Source organism: Octopus sinensis, linkage group LG4, assembly GCF_006345805.1.
Source record: "Octopus sinensis linkage group LG4, ASM634580v1, whole genome shotgun sequence".
NCBI classification, from domain to species: Eukaryota; Metazoa; Mollusca; class Cephalopoda; order Octopoda; family Octopodidae; genus Octopus; species Octopus sinensis.
In genome coordinates this window covers 143077506-143085005 of record NC_043000.1, presented here as the reverse complement: position 1 = coordinate 143085005, position 7500 = coordinate 143077506, and the positions used below count along the sequence as shown (strand labels likewise).

At 37.5% G+C, this 7500-nt stretch overlaps 1 protein-coding gene across 1 annotated transcript in view; it reads left to right on the top strand.

Moving 5' to 3' along the window:
* The window catches only part of LOC115210932 (opioid-binding protein/cell adhesion molecule homolog), a 967526-nt gene that overhangs the window by 925206 nt on the left and 34820 nt on the right, over nucleotides 1–7500 (top strand). The gene's annotated exons all lie outside the window — the stretch shown is intronic.

Below are 7500 nucleotides of genomic sequence, written 5' to 3'. Positions count from 1 at the left end.
TATTTCATCATTCTTTTTTTTTTTTAGGTTACAAAATAAAGGTAGACACAAATAAGCAACATACGCACAAATAAAAACAGAATGAGATTCTAAGGGTGTTTTATGTACCAATAGAAATAGCAACCAATTAGAAATAGCAGTCTGCAATCACATCCTGCAATTTGAAATAAGCAATGGACAAAACGGCTAAGGTAATGCTGGACATATTCCTAAAAAAACAGGAGGGTCACAGCTGGAATGCCTTTGATAATAGGTCTGCACAGTGATGCAAAACCTAAAATGTTGTGTGAGCAGCAATAATTTAGTCAGGCAAAAGTAAATTATTATTCAAAGAATGACTATAGCTAGAATTTGCAAAGAGGAATGGAAACCAAATGCTCTGAGATTCAGGTTGTGTTATGCGCTTTCCACACTTGCTGTTGCAAGAGTTTATCATTATCTTTCACCTGTTGCTAGAGGAATATATAAATTATATACCCACTTCACAAATTTCAAATACCTGCAACTCTATGGTATCGTTACAAGACCTAGATCTCCTCCCCAAATATAAAACTGTTTGAACATTTGAGATTTTCTAAAGGCGCAGGAGTGACTGTGTTATAAGTAGCTTGTTTACCAACCACATGTGTCCGGGTTCAGTCCCACTGTGTGGCACCTTGGGCAAGTGTCTTCTACTATAGCCTCAGGCTGATCAAAGCCTTGTGAGTGGATTTGGTAGAAGGAAACTGAAAGAAGCCAGTCGTATATATATATATATATATATATGTGCATGTTTGTGTGTCTGTGTTTGTCCTCCTCCCCCAACATCGCTTGACAACCAATGCTGGTGTGTTTACGTCCCTGGTACTTAGTGGTTTGGCAAAAGAGATTTGCTCAACTAAAGGTGGTGCTCCAGCATGGCTGCAGTCAAATGGCTAAAACAAGTAAAAGCGTAAAACTCTTGATAGAGTACAAAATCAAATGTGTATTTTACTTGATGATGAACTTGTTTGTTCTTTCTAGCTGTTGTCATTGATGGAATGTTGCAAACCTAGCTCTGTTCTGTTATCATTATCTCATCCTATAGGTCCTCCAGTCTGGGAATTTCCACTTCATGTACCCTCTCTCATGGATCTCACACACCAGCCCTCACACTTCAAATCATCTTTACTGCCACCTTTTACCTCTCTGACCCTCACCTACTTCCTCTGTCTTCCCCTCCAACTGATATTCATGACTGTCTATGCTTTCCCTCGTATTCATCATTTACTGCATTTTCCTCTATCTCCATCTCAATCCTTCTGCCACTCACCTCTCTTTCTCCCATGAACTTACTTACCCACCCATATCACTTCTATTTTATCCATCTTCCTGTAACTTGAGAGTATGCTCTGGTAAATCTTCTCCACCGTCCTTTTTTCTTTTCCAACTGGTTAATCACATAATTGATCTACAATAAGATATCTGTCCCCTTTCTCTATTATACATCAACCATTCATCACTTAGCATAAAGCCTCTTCCCTCATTTGAGGATTGTTGTCTTGACAGAACTATGTGAAAAGCACCCAGTACACTCCGTAAAGTGGTTGGTGTCAGGAAGGGCATCCAACCATAGACACTGGAGCTTGGTCCAGTCCTCTTATTCACCAGCTCCTGTCAAACCATCCAATCCATGCCAGCAGGGAAAAACAGATGCTCGATGATGATTCTTTATCAAGGAAAGATTTACCACTATCTGTCGATCATGATTCATGATGAGAAAGAAGACTATTTGTCTTGTGTGTTTACCTGAGTCGTAGGTGATTAGGTGGCTGACCTGTTTCCTGAAGTTAATGTTGCAAATACATCATTTGGTATCACAGAACTCTAAGAGCTCGAACCTTTGTTGAGTTCATGTATCATAGCCATAGCCTCTATGTACATTGGAATAGCTATCATAGCGTTGCCCAATATGTCCATTAAAGTCACAAGCCATGATAACGATATGTAAAATCAATATACAAGTATGTATGCATATGGGAATGTATGAGTGTATACCTGCATCTATACACATATATGTATATATAATACATGCTTTCGTATATGCACACATGCACATAAGGATACACACACACACACAAATAGACATATATATATGTATGTATGTATATAGATACATATATATATATATATATATATACATATACATATATATATATATATACATATATATATATACATATACATATATATATATATATATATATATACATATATATATATATATACACATATATATATATATATATACATATATATATTTATACATATACATATATATATAATATATATATATATATATATGTATATATGTATATGTATGCATATATATATATATATATATATAAACACACACCCATAATTGTTTATGTATAGATGCATATGCATACTTATGTGTGTGTGTGTGTGCGTGTGTGTGCATCCTTATACATGCGGGTATTAGTCTCTCTCTTAGATTTTAAAGTCTCAGATGTTGCTTTTATACTCTTTGATTAGGTACCTTTTAGGTAATTTCTTGCTATTTCATTGAACACATTCAATTCTAGTTGGGAAAGCTCTTTTCTTATATTTGTATTAAGTGGCCAGTCTTTCAGGTCAATGTTTCGTACTTGTACCAACATATCATCTCAAATCACTTGTCGGACATTAAAGAGAATTTGGCATTCATTTGTTCATTCAGCCATGATTTGAAATTCAAATAAACTGTCATTGACCATGGAAGAATGATTCCGGTAGCCTACTTTCAACTTTCGGAGATGCTGTCTAATTCTATATTACTGTTGGTGTACATGTTGTTATTGTACTGTGTATTGCTGTTTGGTGTTTTGCTCAGGGCAAGATGTTTTATATCTGCGTTAAATCCAAAGCATCATACAAATTGTTTAGAACAATTTTATTTAGAACAGAGTTTCAACAAAAATACATGCAGTTTAATATACGTGAGATTTATAGGATATAATGTATCTTACTCCAAATTTCCGCAAATCGTCAGTAGCAAAAATTAAATAGCAAACATTTAAAAATTTAAACAGAACACCATCATCATCATCATCATCGTCATCGTCGTTGTCGTCGTTGTCATCATCGTCATCATCATCATCGTCGTTGTTGTTGTCGTCATCATCGTCGATGTTGTCATCATCGTCATTGTCATCGTCATTATCATCGTCGTCGTCATCATCATCCTCCTCCTCCTCATCATCATCATCATTTAATGTCTGCTTGGCAAGTCAGAAGAAATTTATAGGATATAATGTATCTTACTCCAAATTTCGGCAAAACGTCAGTAGAAAAAATTAAATAGCAAACATTTAAAAATTTAAACAGAACACCATCATCATCATCATCATCATCGTCATTGTCGTCGTTGTTATCGTCGTCGTCGTCATCGTCATCATCGTCATCATCATCATCATCGTCGTCATCATCATCATCGTCTTCATCATCGTCATCATAATCATCGTCATCGTCATCATCATCGTCGTTGTCGTCATCATCGACGTTGTCGTCATCGTCATTATCACCGTCGTCGTCATCATCATCGTCATCATCATCATTTAATGTCTGCTTGGCAAATCAGAAGACTGCACTTGACTAGCTCTACTGTTTGCTTGTCATGGTTTCTATGACTGGCTGCCCTTCCGAATGCCAACCTCTTCACAGAGATTTTACTGGGTGCATTTTACTTGGCAGCAGCAGAAGCAACATCTCACAAGACAAGACCCCTCAACTGAGTGGTCACTAGTTGTTATGTCGCACGTTCGGATGCCTTCTACTCACCTTCTCCGACTGCTACTTTAACCGCTACTCTTTTACTCTCTGCTGTGCTCCTGACGTCTAGGCTTCTCCCTCTATATCTACATATTGGCCTAGCCTACTTCATCATCTGGGGGCGTCCACACAACACTAGTATTAAGGAAGGTAGTTTTGTGCCAGGTGATAAGAGGTTAATGTATAATAGAGAGGCGCAGGAGTAGCTGTGTGGTAAGTAGCTTGTTAACCAACCACATGGTTCTGGGTTCAGTCCCACTGCATGGCATCTTGGGCAAGTGTCTTCTGCTATAGCCCCGGGCCGACCAATGCCTTGTGAGTGGATTTGGTAGACAGAAACTGAAAGAAGCCTGTCGTATATATATATATATGTGTGTGTGTGGGGGGTTTGTGTGTCTGTGTTTGTCCCCCTAGCATTGCTTGGCAACCGATGCTGGTGTGTTTACGTCCCCGTCACTTAGCGGTTTGGCAAAAGAGACCACTAGAATAAGTACTGGGCTTACAAAGAATAAGTCCCGGGGTCGATTTGATCGACTAAAGGCGGTGCTCCAGCATGGCCACAGTCCAAATGACTGAAACAAGTAAAAGAGTAAAAAGAGTAAGAGGTTCCTGGTTACCCCAGGTAGAAAGAGAAGAAGTAGCAAGAGAGAGAAGATGATGAAGAAGATGTGTTCAAGTTAAAGTGTATGGTGAGTCAAGTAGTATAGAGGATTGGATCGGGTGAGTGGGCAGCTAAGTTTACCAGAGTGCAAAAGAAGGTTGAAAAATGGATTGAAAAGAAGATTCTTTTTAAATCGAATGTTGACAGTGCAATATAGCAAATATAGAAGGAAAATAAAAAAACATTGGTTTAATCTATATATTTGTACAAACAGTCCAATTTGGATACTGAAGTGAAATACTACCGAGATTTGAAAAAAACAACTCACAATTCATGAGCTCAGTTAATAAAGAATTTTTTCTTTTGTTTTTCAGTTTTTTTTTTTTCTTTTCCTTTTCCATTAGGCGCCCACAATACTTCTACTTTATTTCATTACACTTTTAGTTTAACAGTTTAGCTTTGCATTTATTTTTAGCTGCTTGTTGACTCATGAAATAACTAGCAGGAAAGCAATGCGAAAAGACAACACAACTTGAATGCCAACATAATGAAAGTTCTTTAAGCTTGAGTGAAAGCTTTCATAACTAGAATATAATGAAAAGAGATAAGAAATAAATGAAATAGCCACAATGCTTAGAAAAAAAAAAAGAAAAAAAATTAAAATAAATAAACATATTAGTAAGTACATGATGCACATTTTAAAGTGTTTACAATTTGAATGATGTTCAGTTAAAATTGTTAGTGGAAAAAAAACAAAAAAAAAATGTCATCAGTCACACTGGCATGTATACTGACATAATCTCTCCTAAATTATTAATTAATTTTCAATTCAAGAGTTTTCTGTAAACGAGGATCCTCATTATTTTAAAGGAAACATGATCACTTAATAGTTGATTTTCACTTTTCTACTTCATTAAATCTGCAAACAGAAAACTAGTCAAAATATGTACTTTTTTCTCTGCCCACCAAGTAGGAGAGAGAAAAAAAAACTGCCTATTAAGAGAAAGAGTGTAGGGTAGAGGAGAGATGATGAGGGGGACCCTTAAATGATATCATTATTGAAAGGATGTAGCTCTCAGTGAAGTTATTGAAGAATGCAAACACACAATATTACACACTAATTATTGATTATCACAGGTTTAACATGTTCATCATACTCTTTTCTAGGTATAGAGATGAAGAGAGCTGATCAATTACAGCCACTCTTCTTGCCAAACAAAAATGTGTAGTTAAAACAAAGAAGGAAATTGAAAACCAAAATTTATAAATTGAGGAATTGTGTTCAAGAGAGAAATTACATTCAAATTTTTGAACTCTAGCTACGAATGAGTTTTTATTTCTATTTAAGTAGGATCTTCACACCATTATTATCATCACCATTATCATTTATGAATGATTTTGCCTTCTGGCGTGAGTTGGATTGATTGACAAGGGCTGATAAGTTAGAGGACTGTGCTGTGGCTCTGCTGTCTGCTTTGGCATAGTTTCTATGGTTGGATGTCCTTCTTAACTCCAAACATTTTACATATTCACTGGGTGCATTTTACATGGCACCAACACCAATGGGTCATGGCACATACAAAGCACCCATTACTCTCTTGGAGTGGTTGGTGCTAGGAAGGGCATCCAGTGGTAGAAACCATGCCAGATCAGACTGGAACCTGGTGCAGCTCTCTGGCTTACTAGTCCCAGTCAAGCCGTCTAACCCATGCCAGCATGGAAAGCAGACACTAAAGGATGATGATAATGATGATGATGACTACGATGACAAATACCTCTCAACTGGGAGGTTGTGCCAGTTGATGAGAGGGTAAAAAAGTATAATAGAGGGATAAAGATAGGTGTTTTGCTGCAGAGATTATATGACTACTACTGTTGGAAAAGAGAGAAACAGAGAGTTAGGGGGAAAGATAGACAGAAAGAGAGATGGTGGTGGAGGTATGTCATAGAGGTATGACCAAAAGCTGGAGTGTGTGTGAAAGTGATCATTATGTCAGTCAGCTGGGTGGCCATTTTCTGGTTATGGTCTAGAATGTTTGAAATTTCAGCAACAGCAGCATGTTCCAGGTAAGAACACAATATTTCATTGGGAGCTTTACCTGTGCTGTCTAGGATATCAATAACTGTTGGGGCAGAAATAACAGAATTATACAATTATCAGACGGCGAGCTGGCAGAAACGTTAGCATGCCGGGTAAAATGTGTAGCCGTATTTCGTCTGCCGTTACGTTCTGAGTTCAAATTCCACCGAGGTTGACTTTGCCTTTCATCCTTTCGAGGTCGATAAATTAAGTACCAGTTACGCACTGGGGTCGATGTAATTGACTTAATCCCTTTGTCTGTCCTTGTTTGTCCCCTCTATGTTTAGCCCCTTGTGGGCAATAAAGAAATAAGAATTATACAATGTGACACTTTTTAATAATTATCATCATTTAACATCCACTTTTCCTTGCTTACATGGGTTAGACAGAATTTATTGAGGTAGATTTTCTATGGCTAGATGCCCTTCCTTTTGCTCAACCCTTACCTGTTTCCAGGTAGCATTATATTTTTTCCATGACCAGACATGTTTTTATGTAGACTGGAAGCAAAAGACATGTCTTGCATGTCAGTGACATCCATTTACAATTATCACACTATGTCAACGCTGTTATGTTCTGAGTTCAAATTCCACCAAGGTCGACTTTGCCTTTCATTCTTTCGGGGTCGATAAATTAAGTACCAGTTACACACTGGGATCAATATAATCGACTTAATCTGTTTGTCTGTCCTTGTTTGTACTCTCTGTGTTTAGCCCCTTGTGGGTAGTAAAGAAATAGGTATTTCGGCTGCCGGTACGTTCTGAGTTCAAATTCCGCTGAGGTCAACTTTGCTTTTCATCCTTTCGAGGTCGATAAATTAAGTACCAGTTACGCACTGTGCTCAATGTAATCGACTTAATCCGTTTGTCTGTCCTTGTTTGTCCCTTCTATGTTTAGCCCCTTGTGGGCAATAAAGAAATAAGAAAACAGTAACACCCACCCACCTACCCACCCACACACACACACACACAATAGGCTTCTTTCAGTTCCAACCAACCAAATCAGTTTGCAAGGCTTCGATCAGCTTGGA